Source organism: Myotis yumanensis, unplaced genomic scaffold (assembly GCF_028538775.1).
Source record: "Myotis yumanensis isolate MYYU_CA2020_CCGP unplaced genomic scaffold, mMyoYum1.0.hap1 SCAF_2, whole genome shotgun sequence".
NCBI lineage: Eukaryota > Metazoa > Chordata > Mammalia > Chiroptera > Vespertilionidae > Myotis > Myotis yumanensis.
The window spans coordinates 188,793,292-188,817,081 of NW_027223753.1; the positions used below are offsets into that span (position 1 = coordinate 188,793,292).

General features: G+C 39.9%; 2 protein-coding genes across 5 annotated transcripts in view; one reads left to right on the forward strand and one right to left on the reverse strand.

The window, feature by feature from the left end:
- The window catches only part of SERPINI1 (serpin family I member 1), an 88,168-nt gene extending 83,906 nt beyond the window's left edge, over positions 1-4,262 (reverse strand). Inside the window, exon 1 of one of the 2 annotated variants that reach the window (XM_070406864.1) lies at positions 3,971-4,262. The gene's annotated coding sequence lies outside the window, so the exon portion shown is untranslated. Of the gene's footprint in view, positions 1-3,959 lie in introns of both variants that reach the window. The other variant, XM_070406863.1, reaches the window with a different exon arrangement.
- Positions 4,263-4,876: 614 nt separating this feature from the next.
- Positions 4,877-23,790, forward strand: part of PDCD10 (programmed cell death 10) — a 49,121-nt gene continuing 30,207 nt past the window's right edge. Inside the window, exon 1 of one of the 3 annotated variants that reach the window (XM_070406867.1) lies at positions 4,877-5,055. The gene's annotated coding sequence lies outside the window, so the exon portion shown is untranslated. The remainder of the gene's footprint in view (positions 5,056-23,790) is intronic. The other 2 variants (XM_070406866.1, XM_070406865.1) reach the window with 2 other exon arrangements.

The following is a 23,790-nucleotide window of genomic DNA, read 5'->3' on the forward strand; positions in this document are numbered from 1 at the left end:
ACTTGACTTTGGGTGTTGAACACAATACAATATACAGATGATATATTCATAGAATTATACACCAGAAACCTATATAATTTTATTAACCAATAAATTCAATAACGTTTTTTTAAAAGTATGGGTCAATGGTTGTAATTTAGTAGGTGGTTCTAGGGTATTTATTTATTTATTTATTTATTTATTTTTGAGAGAGAGAGAGAGAGAGAGAGAGAAAACGGGAGAATGAGAGAGAGAAACATCGATCTATTGCCTCCCATAAGTGCCCCGACAGGGGACTGAACCTGCAACCTGAGTATGTATCCTGACCTGGAATAGAACCGGTGACCCTCCAGTGCACTGGACAACCAAGTGAGCTACACCAGCCAAGGTTAGGGCTATTTCTTTATGCTAAGCATGATATGCAGCACTCAGAACCAGCAAAAGATAGAAAAAAATGTATAATCCAGCCCTAGCCGGTTTGGCTCAGAGGAGAGCATTGGCCTGTGGACTGAAGGGTCCCGGGTTTGATTCTAGTCAAGGGCACATGCCCAAGCTGCAGGTTCCATCCCCAGTAGGGGGCGTGCAGGGGGCAGCCAATCAATGATTCTTTCTCATCACTGGTGTTTCTATCTCTCTCTCCCTCTTCCTTCCTCTCTGAAGTCAATAAAAATCTATTTTTCTTAAAAGTGTGTATTCTACAGGAGCTAATAATATAGTTACTTAAAACACACTCACCAAACTTTAAAAACTAAATTCTGAAAACAAGAGGTAAGATTAAAAACAGAATGACATATCTTTATCTTTGTATAATAATTAATCCTGATCCCCAAAGCAATTCTTAACCTCAGGAGTTTGGTTTAAAAGGGGACTAGTGTGTGTGTGACTCTTGTACATCTTCAGTGTCTGGTTTAAGTACCTCTGTTATTACGGGGCAAAACATAATTTTAGGTTTTTACTTCTTTTTAATATTATATCCAGATAATAGTAAGTTTCACTTAGAAGTGACTATACATGCATGATCTTTCTGCTTTCCTTTAATAACCCATTATTATTAAAAATCTAATGAATTAATGTCAGTCTGACTCCAATTAAAATGGCAATGTAGGAAAGTACTGTATCCCACTATGGATATAGGCCTCTAAAGATTAGTGATTGGGTGGGAGGCCATGGAATCACTTATAGGCATTTAATTAATAAAAAATTAAATCTCTTTGTTCTTGCTAAGGGTATATTTCTCAGTTTTCTTCATATCTATTCCCACTTGGTAAAGCCCCTAACCCTACCTACTCCACTGCACCAAAATCATTTGATCTTGAACCTTTAAGTCATCAGTGAATCCTCCTGCTAGAAAGAGAAATCCATGCTACTCAATAGGCTTAGTTATCATTTTAAATTAAAAAATAGTCCAAAATATATTTTGTAACCAAGTCTGGCTAAAGAACATTAATCTCCAGAGCATCTTCCATTCAAGAGAGACATTCTGCACTCCATTGTTTTTCTTTCTCATCATATCATATATTCACTGATAGCCATACACAAATAATAAAAATCAAGAACAGAATAAATACAGTAATATGCTTTTAACCTAGGTAGTGCTTTACATACATTCTGAACTGCCTTGTACTAAACCGTCTCAACACCAGTAACATACAATCAATGTCTTCAGATTATCTGAGATTTAATATGAACATCAATTTAAAATATGTCAAGAGTTCAAGATATACTACCCAAGTACCATATATTGCTAATGATATCCTCCCTTATAAAAACATGATCTTCTTTCTCCCAAGTGATACAGGAACCCAATCTCATTCATTGACATAATAAAAAGAATTCATCTTGGAAACAGGTGAAAAATCCAGTGCTTTAATATCACAAACTCATTCCTTCCTAATGATATGCTATCCTTCATTATAGCTCAGAGTAGAAGACATATGCATAGTTGTGATTCAAAGTACATCTGAATTTCAACAGTTTGATATTTATTTTCTTTCCCATTTACTTGGTTATTAACTGATCTCCAACCAAACTCTTCCAAAAATATCTTTAATAAAGGCTCTGAAAGAACTTCATTGCCAGTATTGTTATTGATTATTATTATTACACGAGGAAAATAAACCATTGACAGCAAGTGTTCAATTTAACAGGATAAATCACTAGCAGAGTCTGAGAAAGAATCCACGACTGACTCAGGACAATCCACATAATCACAAATAACAAGGGCAAACAATATTTTCCAAGCCCCACTATACCCTACCATCCATTCCTCTCTCCCCCCACCTCCCAGGCACCTAAAATCATTTTCACAGGGTCATATCAGCTATGTGGATTAATAGACTCTCCCATGATGTAGCAAAGATTAAATCGGACCCTTGGCATGGCTGCTAAGTTTAGTGGCTACTGTTGCTTTTTCTTTTGAACCCTCAGCTGCTTCTAATACCTACCTGATCTGCCTGGGGACAATCTAAAGGCAGTTGGTTTTCCAAGACCTGTCAGCCTCTATATTTCCCTGGTGTGTGAGAGTGTGGAAGCGGGTACTGGAGGGGAGGAGTAAATACAGTGATAAGTCACTTAGGTTTGCCATGGTAGCACATTGGTAGGAATGAACTTTAAGCTATGAATAGAATTCCTTCCAGCCATTTCTTTTCAAAAAGCAATTTTGTGTGCCTTACAGAAAAATAAAATCCAAAACTTGTATATAAAATCAAGAAAGCATACAAAACAAGAAAATAGAAGGTAATCAGGAGTTCAAAAAAACAAACAAAAACCCAGATTAAAATATTCAGGAAAACTCAAATATACAACAGTCACAATGAAAACATTTCAGAGCAAAATGTGCTGCAATATGCTACTATGATTAAAAGCTATGTGATCTGGGGAACCTCTAACAAAAAGGAAAAGAACTAGGCAAATAGCTTTTTACATAGTTTTCTAAAAAGGAAAGGCTGCAATATTGTCATAGTTACACAAAGGTAGATACTTCTCTCATTTTCACCTACTATTAAAACATATCTTCAACCATAGGTATTTAATTACATTACATCATATATGGTTTAATACCAAGAATAAACTTATTTTATGACACTAGTACAAGTGTTCTAATTGTGATCCCATCATAACCCATACGAAGGGTAATCAATTAGCACATGCTGTTTAAGCAGAAAAGATCCTCTCACAGCTTCCCTTGTACTTTTAAATTTATTTTTGTTTTTTTTTTGTAATGTACAAATATTACCGGTTACGTACAAACGACAGAATTAGGAGCAGCAATGAAGTACATCATATGTTCCTACTGTAGGCTGAGTCCCGGTCTTTGTTCCAATAGTCTAAAGCCGCTGGACGGAAAGCTAAGTATCCATCTACGAAAACATATTTCTACATTATTGCTGGCAAAAGTTCTTCTGATAGGTTTAGTCATCGTGATTATTCCTGCCTGCATTTGCTTCTTTCATACAAATCTCTTTCAATCCTAGGAACCTGCAGTACCACCACCCGGGAAAACAGGTCGGTGGCATGACAATCTGATAAGACAATGTAAAGGGTAGATATTGAAGAATGCAAAGTTATTTTCCCAATGAAAGAGTTCGGAAGTAATTCTGTATCGGTGACAATTTTTCTTTCTTTCTTTCTTCTTCTTTTTTTTTACCAGCTACGCACCTATCTAGATAACTAACATTCACCTTGTTCTCAATGAACAGGATATCCTTTCCCTCAATCTTGCAATCGCCCTGAACAGTTTTCATGGCACAACTCACACAAAAAACATTAGCCACGCCCTTTATACCCAGAGTCAAGCCACCTTTTGCTTCCCATCCCCTCGCCAAAGTCGAAAAATGTACATTTCACCTAAAAGGGTTTGCACCAGTTCTCTTAACCCGAGTCAGACAGACTCTTTTTCAGCCGTGCCTTGATATAATTCCTACGGCAAGAAGCTTTCTCCCGGGCAAGGTGCAGGCGCCAGAAGGCACACTGAGGCTTACCTCCCACACACCTGCAAGCCCTGGCGGGATGCGGGAGCTGCTGCTCAGAGGACTGCGCTCCGCTCCGCTCCTCTCGCGTTCCAGCTCTCCTCTCTCCGGGAAAACTAAGTCCAGGCTGCGCCTTCGGCTGCTACGGGGACACAAGCTCCGCCTTCCCCGCCTCTAGTTGGCGGATTCGGCGGCCGTGGCTCCGCCCCCTGCTGTTCCGCAGCTGCCCCGGCTGGAGGCGGCGGGAAGATGCTGTCCGGGACCTCCCGATCCCTGCACTTCGGCAGCTATTCGGCTGCGTCCCTCTCCCTGGGGACCTCTCTCCTGTCTCTCCGTAGCTTCACACCCGGTGCTAACCACCCCCGCCCCCCGCCCCGCTCCGCCCGGGCACCTCCGCGAGGAGTCCAGGCTCAACCTCTCTCTCTCTCCGACTCGCAGGTCTGGCCGCCCGAAGTGTCTGGAGCTCGGCCGCTTCCGTGCAAGCTGCTCCTGGGGCCAGGGACCGTCCCCACTCTGTACCGTCCCTCCACCCCGGCGACTCCCCACATGCGTCCATTCCGCCCGTGTCCACAGCTCAGTAGCTCCCCGTTCCCTACTTTGAACTCTGCCCACCCACCCACTTCCCTTCCTTCCTGGGCTCCGCTAGCCCGCCCCCACAATGGGTGAGTAGCCGCGGGCCGACCCGGCACCCTGATTGGCGCAGGTGAGAGCTGACCCCTCCCTTCCTCCTCTTTCCGTGCACCCTCTCAGTTCAATTCACCAACTCCCGCAAAGGCAGGGAACTCTCCTCCCATTGGCTAGAAGTGTCCCCACCCATCGTCTTAGGCTCCACCGCACGGCCTGCCGGGAAGTGTAGTCTTGCAGGTGCAGGAAGTGCCGACGCCGCCGGCGAGTGGAACTACGAGTCCCCATAGGCCCCTGCGCGACTCCGGCTGGGCAGGATTCCGGACAACGCCTGGTTCCTCTCGGGTCCTTCCGGCGTCGCCGGAGTGAATTGATCCGGGAGTTGAAGAGGGCTCGAAGGTGGGAAGTGAAGTCAGTGCCTCAGTGGCCGGTAAGGTGCGGCGCTTCCGTCTCCGTTCCCGTAGCCCTGCGCAGAGCCTAAGAGGTTTGGGGTCACCCCAGGGCCGTGGCGGGGGCACTCGGGCTTGGTTCTTGGCAGGCGGAGCGGACGGGGCTGGGAACGGGGCCCTATGGGCGTCAGCGAGGCTCCCCTACGCGAGTGGCGTAAAGCGGTGTGTAAGCGCCGCTCACCCCGCTGGGGCCCGGACGCCTCCAGGAAGTCTCCTCTGGGTGGGGGCGGAGGGGAAGGGCGAGGTTGGCCTCTGGTGCCCCCGGAGAAGGGAGGGGGCGGATGTACCTGGGGTGGGGTCCTCGCCAGGTGTGGCTTGGGGAGGGGGGGCGAGGCTGCTGTTTTCCCCGCTGTAGAAGCAGGATAGGGAGGAGAGGAGGAAGGGAAATGCGCGTAGGGCTCTGTTGTTGGCGTGACTCAGGTTATGCCCTTTGGGGAAAGAGAGCTGTACCAGCAGGAGTCAGACGTGGACAGGGACCTAGGGATTCAGTTCCAGGTTCATGATGTGGCCCCTCCACGGAGGTGGTTCTGCCCGAAGCAGAAAGCCCTGACCCTCTTGGGTGTAATTGCTGAGATGCGTGTGCCCCTCGACTGCTTGCAGAGAGCATTCGCCTTGGGATGCTGATGGGGAGACGGAGGGGAGAGTGAGGTGCCCAAGGTCACACCCGTGGGGACAGATGGGAGTTTGTAGTCCAGATTCTGGGTCGGCTGCTGCCCCCGAGAGAGAGCTGGTTGTGTTTTCTGAAGAGGGTGGAGGAAGTTGGAAAGGAAAGCATGTTAGGTATTTTTAAGAAGCCATTTGTGAGGAGAAGACCTTTTGAACAGGGGAGGATTTCCTCCATTAAAAAAAAAAAAAAGGACACATTCTGACCTTTTGGGGAAAAAAATCGGTTTCAACTTACATATTTTTTTTCTTTTATTAGGGGTATAGTAAGTGATGGACTGTACTACTACTTTAAACAGTAGACAGTGATATGGGGGAAAGTCAGTTGAAATAATACTTCCCACCCCTTAGTTAAAAGATGATTATTTTCCCATCCTACCTTAGGGCTGTTTTTTTCTCTCATTTCATAAAACTGACCACAATGGGATTGAAATTCTTTCGTAAAACTTATTTTACACTTTTCAAAAAGAATACAGCATCAAGAGAGTTTCGTGTGATCATTATTAGAAAAGAAGATACATTGCATTTCTTGGAGGCAATAGCACATTTTTGTTGATTTTTTAAAAAAATTTCTTTTCCCCTCGTTTTCTTGACTCTGGGATGTTTGCATAAATAACACCAGGCTCGTACACATTTCACTTTTCTTGGCATCATCTATGATTTTTAACTCATCCTTAATTTAAATTAAAGAATGGAAAAATGGGACATTTATGTTTTATATTAAGTAGAAAGTACTGTACTTGTTCTAGTCTTACCCTGTACAGGTGTTACTATGACCAGTTAAAGCTCATGAATATTATTGGGTAGTTAGTTGTTTAATAGAATTTGGAGTGTGTTCATTGACTTCAGGATTTCTTCTTGGTAAGTTTATAAACAAGAGTCAGGTGAGAGCAGGTAATCAGTCCTGGTTTACTGTTGTATACATCGAAATATGCTGCATTTTGAATGTACTTTGCAGTTATTAATACTGTAAACGCAAAAACATTTGCTAGAATCAGGTATTAGTTTCCCCTATGATTGAAGTTAAGATGGTCTGGAAATTAATATGACATTTAAAATAGGAGAGAGGTATAGTACTGTAGAATGAAGTAAAATCAGGGATAACACAGCACCACGAGGAATGCAGTACAGAAAGAAGGAAGACCCGCTAAACAAATGGAGAATTATGTGGGGGTTACCTGGCTTTGTGCTGAATTGGAAGGATGCTGTAGTTTAAGTAGACCATACGCTGAACATGAGTGAGTGAGTGATAGGAAAGCAAGAATGTTATTTTATGGAAGGCAATGTAGGCATCTACTTTTTGTTGGGGAAGTGTGAGATGAGTCTTTCTGCCTTTTGGCATGCAGCTATGAGGTTGTGGAATGAGCTTTTGAAGTAAAAGTCAGGAAAATTTGGAAGTAAACAATATAATGCACTTGCTCAGCATGTGTTATTTTTTCCCTTCGTTTAGTTTTCCCACTAACTTCTCTTCATTTCTGAGATCAAGTTTTTATACTTCACCTATGTTGTCATGATGGAGTAACGTTTCTGTATCTTTCAGTCACATACTGGAATACTGTGGTCATTTTGAATATCTGCACATTGAAGAATTTAAGGTTCACAGGTTGATGTGGGCACTTCCATTTTTATAGCGATTTTGCTGGAGCCTTGTGTCAGCCATTTGACATCATCTCTTACAGGACTTAGAATGTCTCCCATTACATCTTTCTCTTTGTCTTTAAAGATATAAGGTCATAAGAATATGTGTGTTATCATTGTATTCCCAGTAGTTAAAATATTGAGTACCTGTTTACAAAGAGAATGAAGAGTTTTAGATTGGTTAAGTGCAAAGACATGTAACTGGTCACTGGTGGAACCAAGGCATTATGCAGGTGTTCTTTCTGTAGATCTTGAATATTGTAGACTCAACTCAGTTTCCTTAGATTATTTATTTTGCATGAGAAAAAGACTTTAAGTGACTCAAATATTCAGATACTGTTACCCTCTTACTCTGTTTTATACTGACAATTTATATTTTGTCTCCTATCTAGCTCTCTGCCTTTATCCCCAGCCTTTCTCATTTACTGTGCCTTTCAATTACTAGGTACATAAACTCTTTCCTGACTTGGGGGACTTTGTATATGCTCTCTCCCCCCTGCCTGTCTGCTTCTCTTCCCCTTCCCAAAGCTGGCGAACTTCTAGTAACTTTCAAGTCTCAGTTTAAATGTCAGGGGAACTTTTCCTGACCTCCTTGACCGTTCCTTCCTAAAATTAGAGTAAGTTCCCATGATGTTTTCACCACCCTCTGTACTTCTCCTTTGTAGCAGCATCACAATAGGAACTTAACTGTTTCTATATTTATTTGATAAATGTCTGAATCCCTCACTAGGCTATAAGCAGGGCCCTGTCATATGTCATGTGCCTTAATTCTCTTACACAATATCTGGCATAAAGTAAATGCCCAGTAAATATTTGCTAAATGAATGAATAAATGATTGAACAAATAAGTGCATTCATGCACAGTGCCTCCGGCACTCTGCTAGGGACAGAAATGCAGAAATGAGTGAAGCAGAAATGCTTCCCCCCCTCAGATAAAAAGGAGTTACTGACAGAAGTTTAATATAAATTGTAGAAAGATATTTCTTGGGAGGGCTCTAAAATCAGGGCAGTTGCCCAGCCAGTGTGGCCCAGTGGTTGAGCATGGACCTGAGAACCAGTGCAGGAGATCACAGTTCAATTCCCAGTCAGGGCACATGCCCAGGTTGTGGGCTTGGTCCCCAATGTGGGGTCTGAAGGAGGCAGAGGATCAATGAATCTCTCTTATCATTGGTGTTTCTATCTCTCCTCCCTTCCTCTCTGTAATCAATAAAAATATATCTTAAAAGACAAATAAAATCAGGATAGTTTTCTATGGGCAAATGACACAAGAGTCATTTTCTATTACAGCAAACTTTCTCTATAACAGAGCATTTTAAGAGACCTTATCCTGTCCTGTATTTTGCAAGCAACATTCATTATAACAAAATAGAAGAAACTAACTTCTAATGAATTCTCTTCTTGCCTAAAGTTATCTAATTTTGTCCTCAACAAAATATTTCCTTTTTACTTTGTTGTTGCATTTTGATTTTTAACCATGGTATCTTCCTTTGACTTTTATGTTTAATATTACTTGCTTTAGACAGGTACCTTTGGGCTTCTTGAAAAAATTCATATTTCGTTAAGTTTTACGGCAATATTTTATTTGCTATCAACCTAGATACTTATGAGAGTAAAAATATCTTATTTTATTAACATGTAAACTAAATTTCAGGAATAAATTTGTATTAGATTTTGGTCCTGAAAAATTCTTTAATCCTTTGCAGTATAACAGGAATGGACAAAGAATAAATTCAAAGCTCTGAGTTGCTGTGGTCTTATATGCTTTCCTGAGTTTACCAATTCACTCTCCCACAAGATATTGTCAAAAAAGTGATGTTGATATTTGGCTTTATAATTTGATAATTCTCCCAGCTTTTATTAAATATAAGTCTTGGATAAATTCTAAACTCACTTTCTTAAAAGTCAGTTCTGTTATTAGAATCTTGGATAAAATTTTATCTTATAACAAAGATGTGGAGGATAAAACTGAAGTACTACTTCTTACATGTTGTTGGTTTCTTCAGGTCAAAATGATAGATAATGTTACTAAGAATTTGAAGTTAATGCCATGATAAATAAATTTTCTCCATAATATAAACTGTAAAAGTGATTTAGAAGTTAGTGTGATTGATTGTATATATTATTGCATTTGAAATGTCATGAAAAGTTGCAGTCTCAGAGACTTTGGTTTTAGGAATATACACAGTGTAAAAAATGAAAGCACCTTCATTGCAGCAATTAGAAATAATTTATTTGCAGAAAGGTAAACAATGTAACTTGGTGATCTATTTTGTCTGTATGAAGACAAAAAATTCAGTTTTCTCCTTTTAGCTACATTGATTGAAACTTGGGTGTATTGTAATATCACAATCTTATTTTTTGAGGTCACCCTTACATTTTTGTAATGGGTAATCCTTTTTTTTAACCACCCAAAATTGGATCTATTTAGTTTCACTCTCACCTTTCTACAGTTGCCTAGAATCAAGTGTTGTTAAAAAAAAAAAAAAAAAGAAAGAAAGGAAGGAAGAGAGAAAATAAAAATGGGATTTTAACAGCAGGCTTATGAATTATTGGGTAGCAGGAATGGAACATATTAAGTGGTAGTCACTACTGTTTACTCAGGCCAGCACCTTGGAGTTAAATTTACCAGAATTAAGTGTAGATTTTATAGTAATGACAATTTATTTCATTTATCACATATTTATTGAGTATATCTTATGTATGAAACTGCCTTAAATTTTCTTTGGAATGAGTTGGGATATAATATGAAGGCCAATACTTATTGAGTGGTAACTAAGTGGCAGGCATCATACTAAACATTTTACATGATCTCATAATCCTCTCAACAACTCTCTGAGGTAGAGGCACTGTTATCCCCAGTGTAAATGAGGAAGCTAAAGCATAGAGAGCTTAAGCAACTTGCCCACGTTCACACAACCAGCAGTTGCTTAGAATTAGGATTTGGATCCACGTAGATTCAGGAGACCTTATTTTTAATTATTGTGGTATAAATCATGTTAGTGATTGAGCTCTATTAGAGGGCAGTTAGATTTAGAGTTGCAGTTAACAGAGAAGTTGTACCCTCGATGCTAAAGTCAGTGTGGCAGGCAAAAACTACTTGTATTCAAACAATTGAAAAAATCCCTTTGGAGGTTACCACTTTGGAAACTAACATAATTTCAACATAGCCACTTTTTCCTCTAGCATCGGCATAGAATTACTTTTCTTGTAAGTGCTAGGTGAAGTATTGACTTGTTGTTCAGAGGCCATGTTGGAAAAGAAATACGTAACATTATAGGAATAGTACAGGAATCACAGTGTGGTGAGTTGCTCATTGTGAGAGCCACTGTGAGTTTAAATCTGGTGGGGTATGGTGGGGTGGCACGGGATAGCAAGTCCATATCTCATCTCTTTTATTTTGGGGTTTATGTGCATGGGGTGGAATTATGATCATTATATATTTTAATAGTTATTTTTCTGTTTTTTTAAAATGTATTTATTGATTTCAAAGAGAAAGGGAGAGAGAGAGAAACATTAATGATGAGAGAGAATCATGGATCGGCTGCCTCCTGCACACCCCCTACTGGGTTGGGGGTGGGGGTGGATAGCGAGCCCTCAACTCAGGCATGTGCCCTGGCCCGAATCGAACCTGGGACCTTTTAGTTTGCAGGCCATTGCTCTATCCACTGAACCAAACCAGCTAGGGCTGTTTTCTTCAAAAAAATGTTAAGCATGTTTGTTGAACTTACATAGAGTGTATATATATATGTATGTATATATAGTGTGTGTGTGTAGATAGATAGATAGATATAGATCCTATATAATAAAAGGCTAATATGCAAATAGACCGAACGGTGGAACAACCAAACAACCGGTTGCTATGACGTGCGCTAACCACCGGGGGCGTGCGCGGAACTGGCAGACATCGGCTGCGGCGGGATGGTGGAGCAGGTGAGCAGATGAGTGGGGCCGCCAGAGCAAGGCAGGGCGCTAGTCGCTGTCATCGAGGCCAGCCTCTGATGGTTACTGAAAATTCTTTGCTCCCGCGTGCCGCAGTTCCACCTGGCGCTTGCACCTGCTGCTGGTGCTGGCCCCGCTCACACCCACTGCTGGCGGCAAAGCTTCCTCTCTCACCCAATGCTGGTGCCAGGCGCCGGCACCAATCAATCGGCGCCATTAGCGGATGCGAGCAGCAGCTGCCAGCCCCAATCACCCCTCAGGGCTTCTCCACCTCCCTTTGCTCCTGAGGGGATATCGGGGGCTGGCAGCCACCTCTCACACCCACTGCCAGCGCAGGTCACACTCGCACCCGCAGCTGGTGCTGGAGCTGCCGCTCACACCCCCCGCCAGTGCCCGGCACCAGTCCCTATTGCTCGGCGCCATCAGCAGGTGCGAGCAGTGGTTGCTGGCCCTGATCGCCCCTGAGGGCTTCTCCACCTCCCCCTGCTCCTGCGGGGTGATTAGGCAGCAGCTGCCGCTCACACCCGCTGACAGCTCAGGCCCCAATCGCTTCATGCCTTCAGCAGGTGTGAGCCAGGCTGGTGCCATCAGCACGTGGGAGTGGGGCTGCAGACAGGTGACCAGGTTCCGTGGCAGGAGGGGCTGGGCAGGGGCACGGAGGATGGGCCTAGACCCACCCCTTTGCCTATTGCAGCCTCGCGGCCCATAGTTCCTTTCAAGGTGCATGAATTAGTACACTGGGCCCCTAGTATAGATATAAAACGTAATACAGGTATGCTCCTTGATTTATACAAACTGGCAGCTTGACATGTCTAATTTTTGTTAATTTCTTTCTTCCCTGCAAGACTGCACACCCTCAAGGGCATGGACTGTGGCTGACTTTTCATCACCACATCTCCAACTAACACTGTTACTGACTTAGACTAACTATGCAGAGTAAAACTTTGCTTTAGGACATTTATAATATAGTGGATAGAAGGGGAAGACCATTATGTGGACATTATGGAAAGACCATTATGTGGACATTTAGCCTTTCTGATATATATTTATTTCCAGATTTTTTTTTGTTTTTACCTCTTGATCCCCTTCACCTCCTTTCTGATATATTAAGTACTTTCACATTCATCAATTCATTTGATAATTTTTGGTTAAAGCTGTTAAGAAAATAGAACAATGATAGTTTCTCTAACTTACCATTTGGTTTCTGGCACTGACACATCTTCCCTGCTTTATCCTGCCTTCAGGATGAACTGGAAATCCAGTGGAATTAAGGAATGGCCAAACCTTAAAATGTCACACCTCTGCTGCCTTCATAGACTTACATAAGGTTGCTATAAAAAAGACAGTTGGGAATGCTAAATGAATCAGACCTGACCTCTGGAATATCCTGCTCCTTATACCAGTTCAGATTTTTGCAAGGCTTTCTTAATTCCAAAGGATTTTCAATAATGTTGTGGTCTTTTATGCAGAAATCACATACTTTTTGGATACCTTTATAATAAAATTAGCATTTTGGCAATATTGTAAAACTTGAGAGATTTCTGAGTTCCCACTTTAATTTTGGTGTGCTTCATTAACAATGAATTTTTGCAAGTGAAGGTTATGTGAGGAATTGTGTATAAAACATAAATAAATACCATTCTCATCCTTATTTCTTCTTGTGACTAATAGCGTTTGTATTTGAGATCAGGTAGGAGCTAAAGGTGATGTTAAATGTCATTATCAAGATAGAACCTGCCAGAGTCAATATGTTACCTGGAGCTGGTATTTTGTCAACGTTTGAGGGTCTTGTGGCAACATTTTGGTGGAAATGAATTTTGTAAGACAAGGTAAAGAAAATATACATTGCATAAAGAACCTTAGGTAATTAGGAGTCATTAAGTTAACTAGTAGATATCAAAGATTGTAAGTGATGCAGAGCAGATCCATGTGGAATAGTCTCCTTAGATTGTACTTTCCAGCAGAGAACATAGGACCGGTATGAGTGCTTAAATTGAGTCAAATTTCTAAGGGATTTTAAAGGACAGTTTGGGGATTATATTGGAGAAATTTAAACAGGAGATCACACATACTAATAAAAAGGAAAATAGAAGGATGTATCTCAGTTAAATACTTAAGGATATTCAGTTAGACATTATTTGATTCATGAGCCACTAACTAGATTAAGAATTCCATGGGCAAAAGATAGACCTATTCAGAGGACACATTTGTTTCCCGTCCTCCAACAAATGTTTAAATTTTGTTCAGACCTGGTTTTAACAAAACTTTAGGCACTGAATAGGAAATATAATTGAGTCTTGTCATAACTAAAGAGATGTGTGTTCTTTCCCCTGAACTAGTTGTACAGAAATATTTTAGAAGCCAGTGGTTGGTATTTTTGTTGTTCACATTTCCCATCAGCTAATTCAGAGGTAAGGAATCCTTCGATTCTATTGTTGTCAACTTTTGACTACCCTGTATAGATTATCTTTTATGAATTATCTTAAAGGTCCTTGATCACATCTAGATTTCACTCAGTTACTCAGTCTGTTTCTGGGCCCCAACTTTATTAAGTTGATGTATGCACATTAAAAGAATAAAAAGTAATTTCAACATGGGCTTGGCAAATTGTGTTAACATGCAGTTAATGGCTAAATTATTTTAAGTATTCCAGAACTATGTAGTTTGTTTTGGATGATATGTAACTTTTGGTGACCCAGTTATTTATTTATAATAAGGTTTTAAAGATGTGTGTGGTAATCATGTGGCCTTTATGATATTGTGATATCAGTATTAGGCTATCATTGTGTGTGCTATGTAGGGGCAGGGCTAGGGTGAGGCACCTGGGGCCTAGGGTCCAAAATTTAAGGAGGCATGTTGTCATGCAAGTCAGAGCTCAAATTTGTGCTCTAGGCATCTGCTTTGCCTCTCCCTATTTCCAGTCCTGATGCCATGACAGGTTCATAGAATTTTGTATAAAATATCAGTAATTGAATGCTTATTGTGTGTTAGCCAGTGTATTAAGTGCTTTATGTGCATTTAGTACTCTCAGTAACCCTGTGAGGTGAGACCTTCAATCAGTATTTCCATTAATTTCTCATTGAATTTAGAAAGATTAACAAATGATTTGACCCAGCTGAGCAAAATTCAAACTCAGGTCTTTGTTTCAAACATGAGCACTTATCTACTGTTCTATATTATCCATCTGTGTAGAAAAACTTAATTACTTTTCTTGTTCATTTCTGTATTAAGAAACAGTACTCCTCAATATGTAAGGCCACACTGACATGACGCATTTAGCTTTTAAGGTGAGTGAATCAGAGGTCTCTGCAGTACCAAATTGAAAATCCACAAACTTGTATGGCTGAGTACCCTAAACTGACTTTGGATCAGAGCACATTCCCACTGGCTTTCGTCTCCAGACATTCTGCATGGACTCTGGGGGTCTTGACTATAAATTGACCCATGGATGACACAAAGGAGGACAGATTAGTCTAGAAATAGTTCCAGTTTAGCAGACTAACATGTCCTCTGTACAGTCCTTACTAATAAAAGGCTAAGTAGTTGTCACGCCCTCACTGTGTGATGCCCTCACGCTGTCACAAGATGGCTGTGAGCACAGTGGAGGTGGGGTTCGCACTGCCCCATGCATGTGCTGTGGGGGCAGGGCCCAGCAGCCACTCCGCGCGGCTTCCACCAGGGTTCCTGTGGCCCAGCGCACGCAGCCTACCTCTTTGGGGCAATCCAGCCAGGAGCCCTGGACCCCCTGGCCCCCGTGCTCGAATTTCGTGCACTGGGCGGGCCTTTAGTAGGCTATATATTTGTTTAAAATATCTGTCACCGTTCTATTTTGTTTCTTAATGTGAATTTTTGTGGACTTCTATTTCTAAATTGTGAAATTTGGAGATTGGACTAGATAATATATAATGGCTGTTTTTGCTTTAAAATTTTAAGGTTTTAATAAGTAAGTTTCTTAAATGTATAAGCATATGACCAGAGTAAGGGTAAATTTGGAGATCTGGAACTATCTGAGTTACAGGAAACTCAGGGTTCAGATATCTTCTGCCAACCCTTATCCTCACTACTGGGGCCATTCACCTTTGTAATGCTTCTGGACTGATTATCCTAGAGTAATGTTTTTCAAATTGTGGAGAAAGGGATGTTTAAGAGTGCCTAAGAGAGAAAGGGGCTGGTAAACTATAGTTACTTAATACATTGGATGAATGAACAGTTTTAGTGTTTTATACTAGTATATAGAGTTTGATAAATCATTTTATTTGTCAAACAAAGGAACAAACAAACCTTTTGCTGTTTTAAAGAGATTTAAAATCACATCTTTCCTATTTATGTGGCTTTTATGAGTCCTTGATCCCTTGGCTAGATGGTTGTGGGGAGATCTGACTTATAGAAAGAGATCTGGTCTTGTCATTCTAGATTACAGTGCACTTAATGATAATAGCTAATACTGAATAATTACTATGTGCCATTCACTGTTCCATTTAATTTTAACATCAACCTTAAGAGAGAAATAATGTTGTTATTCCTATTTTGTAGTAGATGAGGAAACTGTAGCACAGAAGTTTGAAAACTTACTCCAGCTCATACAACTAGTAAGTGGTAGGCCCAGGATTAAGTCCAGACAGGTCTAGTTCTAGAATCCCTGTGCTTATTACTCACTTCTCTAATGACAGTACTGTTAATGTTGGCTAAGTATAACAGAAACAGTCATATTCCTGTTTTCCTTTAGGTAACATTGTGGATTTTGAAGTTTTCCTTAGAATTTTAGCTCTCACTTAATACTTGGCAGAAAAGTCAATTGTAAGTTTTAAATGAGTATTTATAGAGCATATGTTTAGAACCATGGCTGCATATTATTAGTTAAGGAACACCTATCTGTGACAGATATATGAAGAGTAACAAAAAATGATAAAGTTAATAGAGCATTTTTACTTTTTTCCTTCATGGTTCATTGTACTCTAATTTGCCAATGTTTTCTGTTTTCAAAGATATCTTAGCTCAATTTTCAGGTGATGTTTTTAGTTAAAACCTTTGTTAATAGCTCAGCAAATGCTTATTTGGTCAGACATGTTTACAGAGATGTTGAAGATTATATTTTTTTTATCTTGTTTTTGAAAACAGTAAAGCTGGAATCCTTCAACAAGTTAATGGTATCAGATACTCAAAAATAGTGGCATAACAGTGAGAGTGCCTTTAAAAAAATTGATTGAGTAGCTTATTCCTTCTAATGAGATGATAATTTTTTGTGGAATGTGTACTTACTTTGAATTGCTTTTTAAAAATGCAAAAATAGCCTTAGCTGGTTTGGCTCAGTGGATAGAGTGTCGGCCTGTAGACCAAAGAGACCCAGGTTCGATTCCAGTCAAGGGCACATGCCTTGGTTGTAGGCTCTGCCCTGGCTTGGGCTCTGGTCAGGGCATGTGCAGGAGGCAACCAATCAATGTGTTTCTCTCACATCGATGTTTCTGTCTTTCCATCTCTCTTCCACTCTCTCTAAAAATCAATGGAAAAATATCTTCGGGTGAGGATTAACAACAACAAAAGCAAAAATACAGTGTTTAGTTACTTAGTAAAATGAAATATTTAATATAGAGGCTTTGTGGGGTTTGATTTAAAAATTGCCTCATCTTTTATTCTAACCACATCCCTTTCAAGTATATAGCTCAGTTTTCGTTCATATTGTAGAAGAAACTAAAGCATAGAGAGGTGAAATGACTTGATCAGAGAGACATGATGGTTTATGATTGACAGTTAGTACCAGTATGTGAACCCTTGCTTTCAGATTTTAATTCTTATGCTCTTTGCCCATACCTCTCTGCACAAATTATCCCTTTGATATTTCAAAGTAGCCTAAAAACAGTTTGGTATATATAAACAAACACAGTGGCAAAGTGTCACATATTACACTTAACATTAATAAGAGATTGTTTCCAGATGTCCCTAAATGCAAAATTCAATAAATACTAAACTCACAGTATTACATGTTCAGGGAGGTTGCGTTTCCCATTACCTTCTTTAAAAAGAAAACACTAGAATAGAAGACCTTGAATTAGAGAAAATATAATCTTACCTAATAATAGACAAACATGTAAATTAACCATCCCTCCGCTACGCTCACCAGCCAATCAGGAGAGTACGCAAATTAACCCAACAAAGATGGCAGTTAATTTGCATACGTAGGGGCAAAGCGGCGGAGCGAAGACTGAAGGCTCCGTCCAGAGCTGCGAAGACTGAAGGAGCCAAGGCCTGGGTCCCAGGTGCCGGCGGAAAACGGGTGCCGGCAGCCAGGGGAAGGGAAGGCCTATTGCACGAATCTCTTCGTGCAACGGGACTCTAGTTTGCAAAGGAAGGAGAGAGACGTACATATATCTTGAAGTCTATCAGCTCATTTTGGTCTGAGTAGGATTTCCTACCTACTTTCTTCCTCTGCCTCCCTTTTTCTACCTTCCTCCTCTAGTCCTTTGGTCGCTTGTTTGGAAATGGCCACAACATTTTGACATGAGAAGGCCCTAAAAGGTAAATTGTGATATCACATGCTCACCTTTCCAGTCATGTGAAATGGCCAGACTGAGCTACACAGCCTTGGAATAAATTCAGTTTATCTAGGAGCCTGGTGGGTATGATTCATGATGCCAGGTGCTTAAGAAGAAAGTAAGGGTTTGTCAGCTAATTGAAACCTTAAATCAACCAACTATTGAGAAGGCTTTCCTTACTAGAATTTGTGTAATAGTTTTTATGATCTGATGAGATATTTTTCTCTAAAAATTTTTTTCCCATGAGATTACTTTTGAGCCTAGAGTAGATACCAATACATAATAAAATATTTTTAAAAATATATTTTATTGATTTTTTACAGAGAGGAAGGAGAAGGATAGAGAGTTAGAAACATCGATGAGAGAGAAACATCAATCAGCTGCCTCCTATACACCTCCTACTGGGGATGTGACCGCAACCAAAGTACATGCCCTTGACCGGAATCGAACCTGGGACCCTTCAGTCCGCAGGCGGATGCTCCATCCACTGAGCCAAACCAGTTAGGGCTAAAATATTTTTTATCACTGAATTTTAGAGTTCAAGGCCTTAAAATGATATAATTTTACCCCATTTCTGTTTCTGATGAGGAAACAAGGTCAGTGATTAAGTGAAATTTGACAAAGTTGGAACCAAATACCCCTGTCTCAGGTGCTTAGTTAAACTTAATTTTACCTGTGTCTCTGAGATTGACCTTAGCAGCTAGGTTCTCTGACTTCCATTCCATTGGTTTCCAGCCTATTCTCTTCACAAGATCATCTGGACTATCTGCTAAACATACAGCTTCCTGGACCTTTTGTTGGACATTCTGATTGAGAAGTGTTGGGAATATGTTTTTAGTAGGCACTGAAGTGACTGTGATGGCTTAGGTCACCTGACATTTGGGAACTGCATCACTTGCACCCTTTCCCATAGAGAAAGTTTTGCTTTGTGCTAAAAGTGAGATAACTTTTTGGATTTTGCTTATGTGTAATTCAAGGTTAATCTAATGTTGGAAATGCTTACACTTTGAAAATTTTGTGAACCATTAAATTATACACTAGTTGTTTCCCCAGGATCTAAAAAATATTCCAGCAGCCCTAATAAAAATGAAACATTAGAATTTATAACCTCTGACTTATTTTTCTTTAGTTTTACTTGGTGTTCATGTAAATTTCTATTATAATTCTGATTTTATTTGCAGTTATTTGTTACTTATATTCTCTTAGCTTAGCGTAGTAGGAAGAGCTTGGGGATAGCTAGAAGTAAAAACTGGTAAATGTGACTGGGTCCAGACTTTATTAATAGAATTAATTAGATTTCTGTGTTTTTGCTTTGCTAGCCTTGATAATTTGAAAAGTACTAACAAGTTTGATTCAGGTTATAAATTGCCCATCTCTTATCTCGTTAATTTGTTCATTCAACAAACATATATTACTGGTCTACTATATACTTGCTATGCTGATTCTAATGTCTCTAATGGGAAAAAGAAAAACTTATAAATGGTAACATAAACACATGGATTCTGTTTACTGCTAGAATGAATAAATATCTTTTAGCTAAATGTTCATGGGCAGGTTGAAGATTCAACCAAAATAAATAACACTACTCTCTTTAGGGAGGGAAATTAAAGGAATTATAAGAATTTAGGAACAGTAAGAGGGCTGAGAACTGGATTTGACTGGATAGAGAAAAACAAGACAAATGGACCTGCCTAGAAACATTTTAGGTGTCAAATTTACTTAGGAAGCTTCTTTTTCACCCCAAGAACTGCATACATCAGTACCAAAGATTTCCCTTTGTCTACTCTTTTTATTTATAAGTAAATACATCTTTGGCTCTAGAGTTATCTCATGCCCCAGATGGAGTGAAGGGAGGCTGTTTCAGGAAATGCTGATTCTGAGGCTTGAGATATACCCAAGTATAGTTCTTGAAGTGAACAAGCTCCTGTTGATTGAGCAGAGCAGAAACTCCTAGCACTAGAGTTTAGCGTTGGAATGGCCAAGAACCTATTTTTGGCCATTCTAAACAAATAATAATTGTTTTAAGCCTAGCAAGATATTTACCAGGTGTATGGGTTAACAATGCGGATTTTTTTCAATAGATGGAGTTACACATATGTTCATATATATGCGATTTGATATGTGTGCTATTTTGTGGTATTGATAGCAAGCTTCAAAACTTCATATGTCAAATTTTCTGAAGGTGTTAACATCATAGATATTTTTACGCTTAAAAATGTCGAATTTCGTGCCAAAACAAATAGCATTTGCGGGAAGTTTTAGTTCATTATTTTGAAGAAAAGTGATGCTGAAAGTTATCTTATACTTCAGGAAGCTTATGGTGAACATGCTCCATCTCAAGATACTTGTGAAAGCTGGTTTAAACGCTTTAAAAGTGATGGTTTCCATGTGAAAGACAAAGAACGTCCAGGTCAACCAAAAATGTTTGAAGACCAACAATTACAAGCATTATTGCATGAAGATGCGTGTGAAACTCAAAAACAACTTGCATAAAGATTAAGTGTTGCTCCACAAACAATTTCTGATCTTTTACAAGCAATGGGAAAGATTTTAAAGGAAGGAAAATGAACGAAAGACAAATGGAAAACCAAAAAGTCATCAGTAAAATGTTGTTTCAGCAGCACGGAAGAAAGTCTTTTTTGCATAGAATTGTGACTGGAGATGAAAAGTGGATTTATTTTGAGAATCCCAAACGCACAAAATCATGGGTTGATCCAGGACAACCATCAACATCAACTGCAAGGCCAAATTGCTTTTGAAAGAAGACAATGCTGTGCATTTGGTGGGATCAGAAAGGTGTGGTGTATTATGAGCTTCTAAAACCAGGTGAAACCGTTAATACCGATGGCTACTGACAACAAATAATCAATTTGAACCACACTTTGATCGTAAAATGACCACAATGTTCCAGAAGACACGGCAAAGTAACTTTGCTTCATGCTGACGATGCACCATCACACACTTCAAAACCAGTTAGACTCGTTAAAAGATCCTGCCTGGGAAATATTAACTCACCCACTGTATTCACCAAACCTTGCTCCTTCAGATTACCACTTGTCCCGATCAATGGCACACGCACTTTCTGAGCAGCACTTCAAATCGTACAAAGAAGTGGAAAATTGGGTCTCTGAATGGTTTGCATCAAAACAAGAAAAGTTCTATTGGGACAGTATTCACAAATTACCTGAAAGATGGGGGAAATGTGTAGCTAGTGATGGACATTACTTTGAATAAAGCACTTTTGATGTTTCTCTTGAAATTACCGTGTTTTCTTTGATTACAAAGTCCGCATTATTAACTGGTATACCTGGTAAAACTGATTCACTTTGTGTTAGAAATTTGCAGTACTATTTTGAACGTTCAAGGAAATGAGGGGAAATTTTAAATAAATAGGTTGCCTATATTCTAGTTGTTTTGATATCTCCATGTCACAAAGGCTGTTTTTGAAAAAAAGTTTGAAAAGTATACCTTGTATCTAAATAATTAGTATCTATAGTTCTGTATCTTTTTTTGTTAATTCTGTGGATGCTAACCACTCAAGAGATAAATCTTACTTTGAAAATGAAAACTTTTACCCCAAAGCAACACATTTGAAATTGGAAATAAATAGTTCTTCCTATGTTGCCATCATACCCACAGTAATTTTTATTTATTACTAAAGGTCTGGTGCATAGATTCGTGCACTGGTGGGGGGCATGGCCTGCAGGGATCAGCCCGCTGTGGGAGTGCCGCTCCTCCTGGTCAGCCCAGCGGCTGCACCTGCTGTGGGCCGAGCAGCACTCCCACTGTTAGAGCGCACTGACCACCAGGGGGCAGCACGTGCGTTGAGCATATGCTCCCTGTTGGTCAGTGTGCGTCATAGCAACTGGTTGACAGGTCATTCTGGTGGTTCCACCTTTTGGTCACTGGGCTTATAGATATAGATATAGATATAGATATAGATATAGATTAGCTAGAAATTTTGATCATGGGTAATCATTTTTTTGAACTTTGGTTTCTGCTGTACTAAAGGGGGGGAGAGGTGATTTTTTAAGGTCTTTCCACATTTGTGATTTAGGGTCAGTAATCTTTAATCAGTGGACTATACATGCATAATCAGTATTCACTCCAGAAAGCAGTATCCCTTAGAGGCTGATAATGTGCTGCCTGACTGGCCACACCCATGCTGAAAGGAAGGAACCTTCTCAAAGGGGCAGGGCCTCAGCCCTTCCTCAGTTCAGCTGACCCTTGCTCTTTAGGTAGCAGGATCTTTTTCTGCTTGGAGTGATTGCAGGTTGTACATTTAACCATCTCAAATGAAGAAGTATATAAAAGGTATGACAACATATTTTAACTTAAACTAAAATTAGCAGAACAGTTTAATAAGCCGTGTTGGAATTGGTGGTTTGTTTTTGTTTGTTTTGAATTTTGGAGAACATTTATTAAAGCTGGGGACAGTGAAACAGGAAAGGGCCTAGGCCAGTGATGGTGAACCTATGACACGGGTGTCAGAGGTGACACGTAAACTCATTTTTTTGGTTGATTTTTCTTTGTTAAATGGCATTTAAATATATAAAATAAATATAAAAAATATAAATCTTTGTTTTACTGTGGTTACAAATATCAAAAATTTCTATACGGCACCAGAGTTAAGTTAGGGTTTTTCAAAATGCTGACACGCCGAGCTCAAAAGGTTCGCCATCACTGGCCTAGGATAGCAGAAGAGAGACTAGGTGGGGGAATGAGCCTAGGCTGAGCTGCTTTGGCTCACTAAGCAGTCAAAGAGAAGGGCGGCTTGAGACAGGTTCAGGAGGTTTGCCTGGGACAAACTGCTGCTGCCCATTGCTTCCCTGGTCTAAAGCCTCATGGAGTCCCTTAAAGTTTAGGAGATGCATGCCTGTCGGGGAAGAAGAGGTGGAGGGGAAAGGCTAAGGTATGCTCCCAGGAGGGAGAGTGCACTGGAATTGGTGGTTTTAATCTCATGTTAACGCTAATGAAGCTATGAGTGGCCCTAATTTGTAAATGTGTGTTCTGAAAAGTTGTAAATTAATCCACAGAAACAATATTAAAAGGTGATTAAGTGTTTTGTGGTCCAGCCAGCTATTTAGCCCAGAATGGTGTTGCAATAATATTGTCTTTTTTATGACAAATAGTAGTTGATAGTACTGTAAAATTGGTTTAAAGGAAATATATAATTCATTTGAATCATAAAAGTGAACACTTTTCTGCATCTCCTTCTGTCTTTATATGCAGGGACAGGCACATGTGTTTGAAAGAGTAAAAGACAAAAATGATTCTATTGAACCTCCTTTACTGTTTCACCTCCTTTTTACTGAGATTCTTGTAGACTTCTATCAATATATCAGCCCTTGCAGAGATGATCCTACTCTTTGAGTGTTATTCTTGACCTCGCCAAGAAATCAAATAAATTTCTTTAAAAACTTGTTGTCCATACTTGGGAGTATTTGAAACACCTGGTTTTTGTGATGCTGGTTCTCTCATCTCATTTTCCCATAGTATAGCGTTCTGACTTCTCCCCTGTGTCATACTCACAATTGTTCATTTTCTCTTTTCTTCCATAGTATATAAACTGCATGAAGCCAGAGACTGTCTAGCCTTGTTTACTGCCTCTGTTTAGTACCAGGCCTAATGCTGTGTAGGTAATGAATAAATATTTATTAAATAAGTGAATGATTTCTTTTTCTGTCACCCAGTGAGATAGCTTCCCAGGTTCTGTTGACCCTGTCCTACTATTTCTTACTTGCTTTTTTCATTGATATAGTAGATGCCTTCTTTTACTGTTAAACTGTGCGTACAGTACCTATCCATTTTCATTTTGACCAGTTTCTCTGTATTTCAGCCCCTAGCCTTTGTTCCAAGTTTATTATAAAAAAGTATTCACAATTTATTTCTAAGTGGAAAAGTAGGTTACCAAATGGCCTATTAGGTAGTTAAATAGAAACAGTAGGGCCACAACTGATATTTACCTACTTCCTCTTACTTATTATTCAGGTCTTGTTG